This window comes from Schistocerca serialis, chromosome 8 (assembly GCF_023864345.2).
Source record: "Schistocerca serialis cubense isolate TAMUIC-IGC-003099 chromosome 8, iqSchSeri2.2, whole genome shotgun sequence".
Lineage (NCBI taxonomy): Eukaryota > Metazoa > Arthropoda > Insecta > Orthoptera > Acrididae > Schistocerca > Schistocerca serialis.
This window is the reverse complement of record NC_064645.1, coordinates 495835815-495849469: the sequence shown is the minus strand read 5'-3', so window position 1 is coordinate 495849469 and position 13655 is coordinate 495835815. Positions and strand designations below refer to the sequence as shown.

The following is a 13655-nucleotide window of genomic DNA, read 5'->3' as shown; positions in this document are numbered from 1 at the left end:
ACATTCGAGAGTGAATTTTAAAATTTATGAGCTCTTTTTACGCAAATTTTGATGCTCTACAACTTTTATGCACGGCTTTTTTCGTTTGGAGTAGCCGTTCTTGAGTTACAGGCGATGGAGCGTGAGCATAACTCACTTTTCCGCCAACCTGATGACGATTTTTGACGATCGATTGAGGAAAAACAGCTGAATCCATTTTAGCTTGTCGTGGGTCATTCTACGCGTAATTTTATGCTATTTCTTTTTGCAGTGCCGAAAATTTTCTGTAGGATGTATTGTTTTCGCGTTATAAGCGAAAAACTAAAAAAATCCTACAAATTTGTGGTTTTCCGGTCCTCAAATGTTTAGTACAAGCCAGAAACCCTCACAAACGCATTTAACTCTTATCTGGGATGCCTAACATCAATCAAAATCATTTACAGCTTGTAAATGTTTATTAGGCAGCGCAGCTTTTTTTCGGGTTAATTTTCCTGGGCTGTTATGGGGCTAAGACCTCCTTTCAAGGAGATAGAGAGAGAGCGAAGAAATCCAAAAGAGAGAACGAAAAGAAATCAGAAAAATTTAAGGTCTACCAACATTTACTCGGATATGAAAAAACGCAAGCTAAAATGGGCATATTCAAAGAATGGAACCAGCTCGATTGACTAAACGGGCTGAACAATTCTACGAGATTTGAATTAAAGCAAAAATTTAAACACTGAAGTGGACCGGTTCAATAAAAGAATATCTGAAAGAAGCAGAACTAACTAGATTTGATACACGGCGGGAAAATATCTGGTGGAAAATTCACGACTGGTCAGTTGGGTGAAACGTGAATAACAATAATTATAGAAAGAGTTAGTACTAGTGAGATTCAAATCAGCAATTTAACGATTACAAAGCTTATACTCTACGCACTCAGCCACCGCTATCTGCATTAACGATTTGTTACTTAACAGCTCTTTGCAACCCAATTTTTTTGAGAACTGCGTCGTACTGTTGTGGGACATTGATGTCCTTCCCAGTCAGTAAAGGTCCACTTGTAAATGTTGACCATTATGTGTGAGGAACTAATCCACTGTTCATCCCTTGTCTTCCGACAAATATTTGATTCCTCAAGACACGAGGAGCCGCGATCAGTAAGCCATGTTTGTCACGAGGTCATCGCAAGGCGAGGAGATATATCTAATAAAAAAACCTTACGAGAAGCTGCGCTGTAGGATTAGCTAAGCTGATCATGTACGAAATAGTAGAGACCGAGAGTTGTAGAATAAGTCAAAGACGGAAAAACGTAGGAGATGTTACTGTCGTCGTTAAATGCAACAAACATTTAGAGAGTAGGCAGACCTACGACAGAAGCACGCCCTCTCCCTGCTGCATCTTAAAGACACTGCGTGTAGCACCCGACGTCTTTTCGACTGCACAACAAAGGACTGTGTTACAGAAACGACACGGGCTGTTTTAGCGAGATGGTGAGAAAGAGCGTGCGCCAAGTGGGTCGCCGCAGCATGGTTCCCACGCGTGGCGACTTATCGACAGCGCGTTATGAGGGCTGTAAAGCGCGTGTCGCCGCAGATGTTATCCGCAGCACGGCCGTATACCTGCCGGGGCGCCCAGCCGCAGCCAATTACAGCGTGTCCGAGATAGCGCCGCAGCCGTACATAACGCCCGCTGTTTACGCGCTGCCCCGCGGACCCTACAGCAGCGCCGCCAGCGCCGTCCATTCAGACGAGTGCACTGTCTCCTACCTCGCGTCTCGCTTTCGTGCACTCGCGTAGTCGAAAAGTGTCCACCACCACAACAACAAAACATCCTCAGTACCTGATATTCTCCATAGTCTTCCCTACGTGTGAGTGGAATACACTAGCGGGGAAAATTGTACTGAAATGCAGGAGGATCTGCAGCGAATTGACGCATGGTGCAGGGAATGGCAATTGAATCTCAATGTAGACAAGTGTAATGTGCTGCGAAAACATAGAAAGAAAGATCCCTTATCATTTAGCAACAAAATAGCAGGTCAGCAAATGGAAGCAGTTAATTCCATAAATTATCCGGGAGTACGCATTAGGAGTGATTTAAAATGGAATGATCATATAAAGTTGATCGCCGGTAAAGCAGATGCCAGACTGAGATTCATTGGAAGAATCCTAAGGAAATGCAATCCGAAAACAAAGGAAGTAGGTTACAGTACGCTTGTTCGCCCACTGCTTGAATACTGCTCAGCAGTGTGGGATCCGTACCAGATAGGGTTGATAGAAGAGATAGAGGAGATCCAATGGAGAGCAGCGCGCTTCGTTAAAGGATCATTTAGTAATCGCGAAAGCGTTACGGAGATGATAGATAAACTCGAGTGAAAGACTCTGCAGGAGAGACGCTCAGTAGCTCGGTACGGGCTTTTGTTAAAGTTTCGAGAACATACCTTCACCGAAGAGTCAAGCAGTATATTGCTCCCTCCTATGTATATCTCGCGAAGAGACCATGAGGATAAAATCAGAGAGATTAGAGCCCACACAGAGGCATACCGACAATCCTTCTTTCCACGAACAATACGAGACTGGAATAGAAGGGAGAACCGATAGAGGTACTCAAGGTACTCTCCGCCACACACCTTCAGGTGGCTTGCGGAGTATGGATGTAGATATAGATGTAGATGCCGCGCCTGCTCAACCTGTTCACATGAGTCACTTCTCTTCCCATTATATCCCACACTTCCTCGATTAGAGTTGCAAGAGTCACTTCGTGTCCCATCATATTCCACACTCCCATGATTAGAGACAAATCCGGAGAACGTGCGGGCCAGAGAAGTTGTTGCACGTCTTCCAGATCACATTATCACATTGCACGAAAGAAAACAAGAAAAAAAAACCCGTTTCTAACAATATTCTGCACGTACCGAGCGCTGGTTAGCGTTCACTCCAGAAACACCAAAGGCGAATGAGAATTGTAGCTCATTGCACCCCAGACCACAAGGCCTGGAGTGAGGTCAGTGCGTCTTGGACGAATACACAAATGGTTCAAATGGCTCTGAGCACTATGCGACTTAACTTCTGAGGTCATCAGTCGCCTAGAACTTAGAACTAATTAAATCTAACTAACCTAAGGACATCACACACATCCATGCCCGAGGCAGGATTCGAAACTGCGACCGTAGCGGTCGCTCGGTTCCAGACTGTAGCGCCTAGAACCGCACGGCAGCAGTTTGGTCCCATAGGAAATTACCACCACCTACAGCCAACTGCGTGATTTTGAGAGGGGTCAAATTGCGGCCTTCCGAGTGGCAGGATGGTCCTTTCGGAGAATTGCTGTGACAGTTGTGCACCGGTGCTGGTAACAGTGTCAAGAGGTTCTGGGTGTCCACACAGCCGATGCCCCCCAGGATCGTCGTACTTAAGGGCAGGAGAGGCAGATCGTACAGCTACCACGGCACAGATAAGAGGGTTGTGAACCCATGTGTATCAACAAGAACTGTTGCGAACCGGATAGCAGTGGGACTAGGCTTACCCACTACTTAGCCTAACTTAAACTAATTTACGCTAAGGACAACACACACACCCATACCCGATGGGGGGAGCCGCGCGAACCGTGGCAAGGTGCCTGAGACAACGCCGCTACCCTGCGCGGCTTGGGTGTAGGAAGCAGAGTGCGACTCTATGGCGTGGTTGCCTTTTTACTTCATATGTTTGCACCACACTGAGCCTTCTGGCTGTGAGCCTTCCCTATTAAAGGGTACACTCAGATGGCTCTCTGGTAGCTAAGCCACTACGATATCTGAGAGGAACACGTTAAAACCATTATCAGTGCATCTTCTGTCCCCCAGGCGGCATACGTCCTAATCGGGTCAAAATCAACGTCGTCTTTCCGGGTGTAGTGCTTTTTCCTGACAGTATATGACATTATTATGACAAAGAGTAGATTTTACTAAATTATTGTCGTAATGAGCATTTCTTCGCCAGAAATCTAAGTGTAGGAAAGGCTGAGCAGTTCAAAGGAGCTATCCAACGTGGAAAGTAATTTTTCTACCAAGTAGAGAACATAAATTGCTAGAAAGTTCCATCTCCAGTCCTCAATTTTGGTATGACACCTGAATAACCTCTTATCATATCACAAAACGCCTCCATTGCCGAATGATGCCGACACAGTAGTTCAGCATGTTCGGTCAGGGAACTAGCCACCCGTCTTAATAGAAAGACGTGACTGAAGATTCCATCAATACAATTTGAAAGATGTCATGCGGCGTCCACAAAGAACAACTGGCGACATAAAAACGAAGAAACAGATGTAAAGAGAGTAGATTAAAAGAAAAACGGTAAGCATTGGTGCTTTCGATGACAAGGGCTCCAGGTTCGATTATTGGTACCTCCTTAGATTTTTTTTCTGAGGTATGGAGGTCTGGTACGGGGTCCACTTAGCCCTTGTGAGGCCAAATGAGGAGCTGCCTCAATGAAGCATAACGGCTGGGCGGCTTGGCGACATGCTGATCACATGTCTCACGACAATAGATCGCTTCTCGTACTATCTTGTAGGCAGTAGTTGGCCAGTTGGAACAGGCGTAATCCGTGGGTGGCGTTTAAGTTACTTTACTTGCATGAGAAGAAGACCACCTTTTTGTCGATGTAGTACGAAAGACGACCTTAACAGACATCACCACAACAGAGAGAACTGGAAATAAACGTTCATAGGAGCCACGTGTCACTTCTGTAAATGAAAAGCACAGAACACTCGATGCGTCACAGCGAAAAGTGTGTGTGTGTGTGTGTGTGTGTGTGTGTGTGTGTGTGTGTGTGAAATCTTATGGGACTTAACTGCTAAGGTCATCAGTCCCTAAGCTTACACACTACTTAACCTAAATAATCCTAAGGACAAACACACACACCCATGCCCGAGGGAGGACTCGAACCTCCGCCGGGACCAGCCGCACAGTCCATGACTGCAGCGCCCCACACCGCTCGGCTAATCCCGCGCGGCGCGAAAGGTGTAACAAGAGGGAATATCACTGTTTAATGTCCAGGGCACGACGCGGTGGTTAGGGATGGAGGGAAGGATGTAGTGCACTGATAATCCTGATGTTTTTCTTTGATCCTGGGTCCAAAGTTCCTACGAATGATGTTTGCAATTCCTAATTTTTATTTTATTGTTGTACTATTCTAAAATTTCGGCCTTAGGCGGTTTGAATTATTGTTTTAAAAGTTTTTTTTATAGAACAGTATTAGATATTCAGTACAGTATTTTATTAGTTAAAATCCATTACTTTCGGTCATTACTTTTTGTTAGACAATTGCTAATACGGCAATTATCGAACAGATTACGACAAGATGAGCGTTGATGCACTACAGCTATTATTCCTGTTATAAACAGTCCGCACACGAAAACTATCTAACGAGGGTAATTTCCCAAAATAAATAATAAAAATAAGCATTCAAAATAGAATTAAAGAGATAACAAATATTGCCAGTAAGTTATAACATCTAATGTAATTTACTTTCAGTTTACTCGCCGTTTTTAACTTTCACTAAACATGATGCACTAAAGATCTAATATTATTTTTAACAGTGTGCTTCAAAATGGCCGAAGGACAAAGATGTACAACAGTAGGAAAATAGAAAAAAATTATGTCTTACACATCATGGAATCATTCAGAGAAAGATGATTTTGATGTACGAACTAGTGTCACTAATAAAGGAAGAATCTGTAAAATGTTACAACCTGGAAACTTACAAGACTTTAAGTGAAAGATGATGAATTTACACAAATAATGGTCGCAACATTTTTTGCTTTCCCAACCCTAGACAATTTTCAAATACAAAAAGTCAGTAAGACCCAATGATTTGCCAGTTTTTATTCTTTATTTTGGGATAATATCATCACTGGTTAGTAGCTGAAGCAAATCAACGATCATCTTGTCGGAATCTGTTCGGCGATTATATGCAATAACACTCATTCGAATGAATGTAATTAACAGAAGCAAGAAACGATAGAATACATTAGGAAGCGACTGGGGTGAAGCGTTGTAGGCTATGGAAGACGGCTGCCGACGCTAGGTGTGGCCTGTTAGTAATTTTAGCCGTTTCGTCGATTTTGGGTTTTATGTCATATGGTGAAGAGTTTTGCATTTCAGGTTAGTTTTCAATCAAGTGGAATGTTACGTACGCAAATGATCGTACTACTGCGAGATCAGCAGCATGCAGCCCAAGATAGTAAGAAGGAAATTTAGGCAGTTACAATTAATTCGGATGTAGTATGTAACAGTAAACAAAAAAGAGCCAAAGAGACGAAGGCTGTTCCCCTCTCCCTCCATTGTTAGTCACGCCCGTCACCATAACAATGTATTCACTGCACTGCTTTCTGGAAACGTTCGCGTATTTGTAACGCGATCCATACGACGTGGCGAAGTTGACGAAACGCGGTACCCCGGGAGCCGCTTGCGGTATTTTCGCGTGAGACATACCGTACAGTACGTGACGCCCAACGCTTTCCCAATGGCCGAGTAAATCGCTCGTGACCTCCAGCGTGATTTGGAGATCAGCCCACGCCCGCTTACGAGAGGCAATCCAGCTTAAATGTGTGTGCCTTCCAGCCCGAGATTTTTACCAGCGCAGAGCTGATAGTAATGGACGATAACATTCCGAATACTGCAAGATCGCAAAGTGCTTTGAGTCATTTTTGGTCCAGCGAATTATAATTTCGCTAAAAAGACTGTTGCGCTTGACGAAGTTAGTTACAAATCTAGATGGCTCTCTCCTGTAATGTAGGTACGTACGAATCAAGTGAGCAAAGAATCAGTGGAACGACAACGTGCGATTTGCACTGCAGACTCAAGAGTGACATAGATGAGATATATGCGTTTCTGCTTTACGAATTTAAAGTTTTTCTCATTGATGTCCAGTCAACTGAGAACCTCAAAGGACCAAGAGGCTCAGCTGTTGCTTGAAACATCAGGTACTAGTTCAAGAAATATCAGCGTGATGATATAACGCTTGAAAGTAAACTGTGTTCATACGCATCGTCAACTAAACGGCGAAGGCTGACAAAGTCTGTCCTTCGTTGATTTTATGGGAGTCTTCATTCATTCGACATTTTTGGAAAGGTGAGAAGTTGGAAGATGATTCCTCTTAGTCTAACTGAATGGCGTACAACACGACATTTGAAGATACGACTTTCCTTAGTGTTCTGGTGTCAAAATCCTTCGCTTTCAAGTTTCTTTTAACTTAGCAATGTAAATACCGCTATGGTATGAAGAACCTCATACGTTATGAAATTGATTAGAAGTAGACAAAAGAAATTTTGGCGATGTTAGTTTAGAAGAAGTAACAATACTGCGAAGGCCTTAAAAAGCCGTAGGTAGTATACAGTAAATAGAGAGCTTAGTTTAAAACGCTTTTTTAAATATCTGATGGGAAAATGGTCTGCACGAAAACCTCCGGAAGTTTGTCCACAAAATGTTTCCACGCTTACATTTTACTTATTGTGCATGGTCTTCTTCGACATACTGTCCTCCACAATTGATAAACCGCTCCCAACGCCGTTTCCACTTCCAGAAGAAGGCTTGGTAAGCCCCTTGCTGGATCGCGCGAAGTGCCGTCTGCGAATTTTCTTTTATCTCGTCTATCGTTGCAAATCTTCGCCCTTGCAACGGGGTTTTAAACTTTCGAAATAAAAAAAAGGGTCTGCAGGAGCCAGTTCTGGAGAATACGGAGGACGAGGCAGCTCAGTGTTTTGTTGTTTTGTGCAATAGTCACGCACCAACAGGAATTAATGTGCGGTGGCATTATTGAGATGAAAGAGTCATGAATTGACTCGCTACATTTCAGGGCGTCTCCATCTCGCACGATCCAACTGAAATGTTACATTCTTCTTCAATCTCTCGGTCAGTCAGTTTTCGATCGGCACGCACAATTTCGTTGACATTCCTCACATGAGCGTCATCGGTAGACCTTGAAGAGCGTCCTGAACGAGAGTCATCCTTAACTTCCGTCCGGTCATTTTTAAGCGATGTGTCATTCGTAGTATTGAGTACGACTTAAGCACCCATCACCGTAGGCTTCCTGCCTCATTTGGTGTCTCTCTGCAAAGGTTATCTTGAGTTGCGCGCAAAATTTAATGCAGTCGCGTTGCTCCCCTAACTCTGCCACCTCGAAATTCGCTAACTGTGCGACACAACCTTCTACTTAACACAGCACTGAACTATAAGTAACAGACATACAACAATGGAACTTCCGGCAGTTACACATTAAACACAGTCTGTGTAGGGATGCCAATCGCATTTCGCTCCAACACACCGTTGGCGCGAAATTACGAATGTTTTGGAACTATCTGAACACACCTCGTAAACGCCATAATTACTAGTACCAGGACATAATAATATTTGCAAGCGCGTTAATCGAGGAACAAATAGATTTTTGAAAATCACCATGAATGCTGTTTTTACAATAGAACAGATATACACAGAGTTCCAAGAAGAAATTCCTTTGGAGTTTACTGACATAGAAAGCGTTTTTCATGAAGCTAACAGGGAAATGCACGGCGGTGTTACGAAAAAGAGAGGATAGTCAGTAGTCATCAGTTTTCTAACTCTTTTTTTCTTCTGACTGGTTTTTTGCAACTCGCCACCAATTCCTCTCCTGTGCTCTTCATCTCAGAGTAGCACTTGCAATCTTTGTCCTCAATTATTTGTTGGATGTATCCCAATCTCTTTCTTCCTCTGCAGTTTTTTCCCTCTACGCCTTCCTCTAATACCATGGAAGTTATTTCCTGATGTCCAGGCAAATGTTCTATCATCCTGTTCCCTCTTGTCAGTATTTTCCATACGTTCCTTTCTTTACCGATTCTGCGGAGAACCTCCTTATGTGTTATCTCATCTGTCCACCTAATTTTCAGCTTTCTTCTGTAACACCACATCTCAGATACTTCGATTCTCTTCTGTTCCAGTTTCCCCACAGTTCATGATTCACTTCCGCAAAGTGGTGTGCTCCAAATCTGCATACTCAGAAATTTCTTCCTCAAATTAAGGCCTATGTTTAACACAGCTTGACTTCTGTTGGCCAGGAGTGTCCGTTTTGCCTGAGCTAGTCCACTTCGTCTTCCTCCTTACTTCGTCTGTCTTTGGCTGATTTGCTTCCAAGGTAGCAGAAATCCTTAAATTCAGCTACTTCGTTATAAAAAATTCTGAATTTTAGTTTCTTGCTATTCTCATTTCTGCTACTTCTGATTACTTTCGTATTTCTTCCGTTTATTCTCAGTCCATATTCTGTATTCATTGAACTGTTCATTCAGGTCAACAGATTCTGTAATTCTTCTTCATCTTCACTGATGATAGGAATTTCATCAGTGAATCTTATCAGTGACAACCTTTCATCCTAAATTGTAATCTCACTATTGAACATTTCTTTTATTTCCGTCACTGCTTCTTCGATGCATCGACTGAACAGTAGTGGCGAAATACTGCATCCCTGTCTTACAGCCGGCCGCGGTGGCCGAGTGGTTCTATGCGCTTCAGTCCGGAACCGCGCGACTGCTACGGTCGCAGGTTCGAATCCTGCCTTGGGCATGGATGTGTGTGCTGTCCTTAGGTTAGTTAGGTTTAAATAGTTCTAAGTTCTATGGAACTGATGACCTCAGATGTTAAGTCCCATAGTGCTCAGAACCATTTGAACTATTTGAACCCTGTCTTACACCATTTTTTATCCGACCACTACGTTCTTAGTCGTCCAGTCTTGTAGTTCCCTCGTGGTTCTTGTACATACTGTGTATTACTGGTCTTTCCCTATAGGGCTTACTCTTTTTTTCATAGAATTTCGAACATTTTGCAGTATTTTATATTGCGGAACCCTTTTTCGGACAAATAAATCCTATGAACGTGTCTTGATTTTTCTTCAGTCTTGGTTCCATTATAAAGTGTAACGTTAGACTGCCTCTTGGTACCTCCACCTTTCCTAAATCCAAACTGATCGTCATCTAATAGACCCTCAATTGCCTTTCTTCATTCTTCTTTGCTTTGTTCTTTTCAACAACTTGGTTGCATAAGCTATTAAGCTGATTGTGCGATAGTTATCGCACATAACTCTTGCTATCTTCGGAATTGTATGGATGGTATTTTTATGCATTTTGTCAGTCTTATAGATTCTACACTTGAATAGTCAAATGTTCAAATATGTGTGAATTCCTAAGGGACCAAACTGCTTAGATCATCGGTCCCTAGACTTACACACTGCTTAAACTAACTTATGCTAAGAACAACACACACATCCATGCCCGAGGGAGGACTGGAGCCTCAGCGGGAGGGGCCGCACAGTCCGTGACATGACGCCTCAAACCGCGCGGCTACTCACCGCGACCTTCAATAGTCGTTTGGTGGCCACTTACCACGATGATTTCAGAACTTTGGATGGAATGTTATGTACCCTTTCTGCCTTATTTGATCTTAAGTCTTCTAAAGCTTTTTAAAAAATTCTGGCTCTAATACTGGATCCCGTATCTACGTTATACTGACTCCAGTTTCTTCTTCTGTCACGTTATCAGACAATTATTCCCCCTCATAGAGGCCTTCAGGGTACTGTTTCCACCTGTATGCTTTCTCCTCTGTGTTTGACACTGAAATTCCTATTGCACTCTTAATGTTGCCACCCTTCCTTTTAATTGTTATGAGTTTTCTATATTCTGAGTCCGTCCTCCCGACGATCACTTTCTTTCTATTTCTTCACATTTTTGCTGCAGCCATTTCGCTTTGGCTTCTCTACACTTCCTATTTACTTCATTCCTAAGTGATTTAAATTTCTGTTTTCTTTCCCTGAACATTTTTGTACTTCCTTCTATCATCTATCAATTGAAGTAGTTCTTTTGTTACTCAAGATTTCTGCGGAGCTACCTCTCTTGTACCAACTGTTCCGCATCTCTTATCGCTCATGTTAGAGATGTCCATTCCTCTTCAACTGAAACGCCTATGCGGTATTCCTTATCGCAGAATCAACATTCTTAGCGAATTTCAAATGCGTCTCACCACTATTCAGTACTCCAATATCCCACTTCCTTCCGCACGGTTCTTGAACTTCAATTTATTCTCCATCAGTACTAAATTGCGAAGTGAGTCTATATCTGCTCCTAGGTGCGCCATACACTTCAGTATCTGATTTAGAAATTTGTCTGGCCATGATATAATCTAACTGGAAGCTTCCGTGTCTCTAGGCCTATTCAACGTACACCTCCTTCTCTTGTGATTTTTAAACAGAGTATTCTATATTAGAAGCTGAAATTTATTGCTGATCTCAACCAGTCTTTCTCCTGTCTCATCCCTACTACTGAGCCTACATTCTCCCGTAACCATTTTCTTCTACTACTTCTCCTATTATCGCATTCCAGTCCCCCTTGAGTGTTAGATTTTCATCTCCCTTTACGTAATGAATCACCCGCTCATTATCTTCATATACTTTCTCTATCTCTTCATCTTGCTTGCGACGTAGGCACGTATACATGAACTATGGTTGTCGGTATTGGCTTGTTGTCGATTCTGATGAGAATAACCCTATCACTGAACTATTTACAGTAACACGCTCTCTGTCCTACCTTCGTGTTCACAACGAACCCTACTCTCATTATACCTTTTTCTTCTGCTGTCAATATTACCCATATTCAGCTGACCAGAAAACTTTGTCTTCTTTCCATTTCATTTCACTGACCCCATTACGTCTAGATTGAGCCTTTGCATTTCCCTTTTCAGATTTTCTAGCTTCCCTGCCACGTTCAAACATCTGACATTCCACGCCCCGACTCGTAAAATGTCACCCTTTCGTCAGTTATTGTATCTTTTCCTCACGGCCGCCTCCCCTTGGCAGTCCCCTCCGGAAGATCAGAGTGCGGGACTAAATCGGAAAGTCCAAAATGAGATTTTCACTCTGAAGCGGGGTGTGCGCTCATATGAAACTTCCTGGCAGATTAAAACTGTGTGCCGGACTGAGACTCGAACTCGGGACCTTTGCCCTCTTGAAGCTGTGAGGACGGGGCTTGAGTCGTGCTCAGATGGTCGAGCACTTGCCCGCGGAAACCAAAGGTCCCGAGTTCGAGTCTCGGTCCAGCACACAGTTTTAATCTGCCAGGAAGTTTCATTTAAGTCGGAAAGTGTTCCCACTAGAGATATCATGTGACACTTTTTTACTTACAGGCCACATTTGCTATGTATACACCTTAAAAGTCTTTAATGCAATGGCTTCCACTGACTTCTGCATCCTCCCATTGTTGATCATTGCTGATTTATCCGCCTTTTACGGGCAGTTCCCAACCTCAAGGGCAAGAGGGTGACCTGAACCACTGTGCGTTCCTCCGCCCTCTTTGACAACTACGATGGCAGATCGAGGATGATTTCTTGTATTCTGGATGCTTCGACCGCCATTGCCGACGATTTTTGCTGAAAATGTAGTTAGCGGCTCGCTCCTTTTTTTAAGGGACCAGGCCGTGTGTTGACGGAGGCAGAGTGGGCAGCCGTCGCAACCCGAACCTGGCCACAATGTCTCTTCCCTCCCGTTCCTGGGAATGCGATCAAGGGGGTGAAGGGTCTTTTATTTGCATTTATTTTATTTTTGTATTTATGTTTTTGCGATTTACAGGTGCAAAAATAAAGAAACTGAAGGTGCCATCAACACAAACAAAGGCAAAACACCTCCCAACGCCATCTAGATGTAATGAATTCACTAACAAAACAAAACGGAACCCTGGAATGCCCCAGTGGGTGTGATCCAGGTTGGCTTCTAGCTAATGCTAATATTTAGTCCCCTGAGGATATCAGACATGAACCATGATCTATCTTCTTATTTACTTCTCGCACCCGGAACGCCCCAGCTACCCGGAGGGTCCGTGAATAACGAAGCCAAGTAATTGGAGAAACATGTTCTATATTTTACGTGATGCCGCAAAATCATATGTTGCTCTTGCGGTATGTACCATCCCCTTTATCCAGTTCACGGCGTTTGTCAGGGCGATGGGAAACTATGTTTCGTCGGGGGAGAATAGATCGTCAGCTTTGATTGCAATATGCACTGTACGAAATAAAAGGGCCAACATTTTCTTCGTGAGCAGACATCACTCGATTGCTGCGCCACAAACCAAACCATGTTCGTCGGAGTCAACGACCACGCAGAGCAGCATATAGGTGTGTCGACCAAGTGAACAGAGTGCAGTCGCTGACGGTTCGAGGATCTGCCGTTCACCAGTACATACTACAAAGCACGTACCTCCGTAGGGGGAGAGGGGAAATGAACAGCTCTCCACATCCTCTGCCACTGTTTTGCAAGGTACTTTTGCTCGACCACATTGCGAAGGTGTTGTTGGAGGACGCGTAGACAAACGCCTTTCGTTATGGGCAGCCTGGTCTGGAGAAAATCGTCCTGAATGTGACCATAATCGACAAAGAGGTCCCGAAGGTGTGCTAACGGTGCCGTAATGTGGCCAACATTGACTGGTGGACGGAGTGAATGGGGAGTCACTTCGTCGCTGACAGTGCACATTAAGGTGACGTGCTCAGTCGTCCAAAAGCGTTGCATTGTACTAAGAAATATCACAAGCGCCCTGTTCCTTACGTTTACGAGTCCGATGCCTCCTCCTCTCAGCGGCAGCGACAATGTATCGTAACGGTTTTTAAAGAGGATATCAGCACTCGTTAAATGACCGAAGGCTGAAGGTAACCTTGATGC

At 43.7% G+C, this 13655-nt stretch overlaps 1 protein-coding gene across 1 annotated transcript in view; it reads right to left on the bottom strand.

Annotated features, from left to right (window-relative positions):
* The window catches only part of LOC126416805 (eyes absent homolog 2), a 763097-nt gene that overhangs the window by 715945 nt on the left and 33497 nt on the right, over nucleotides 1-13655 (bottom strand). The window lies entirely within an intron of this gene.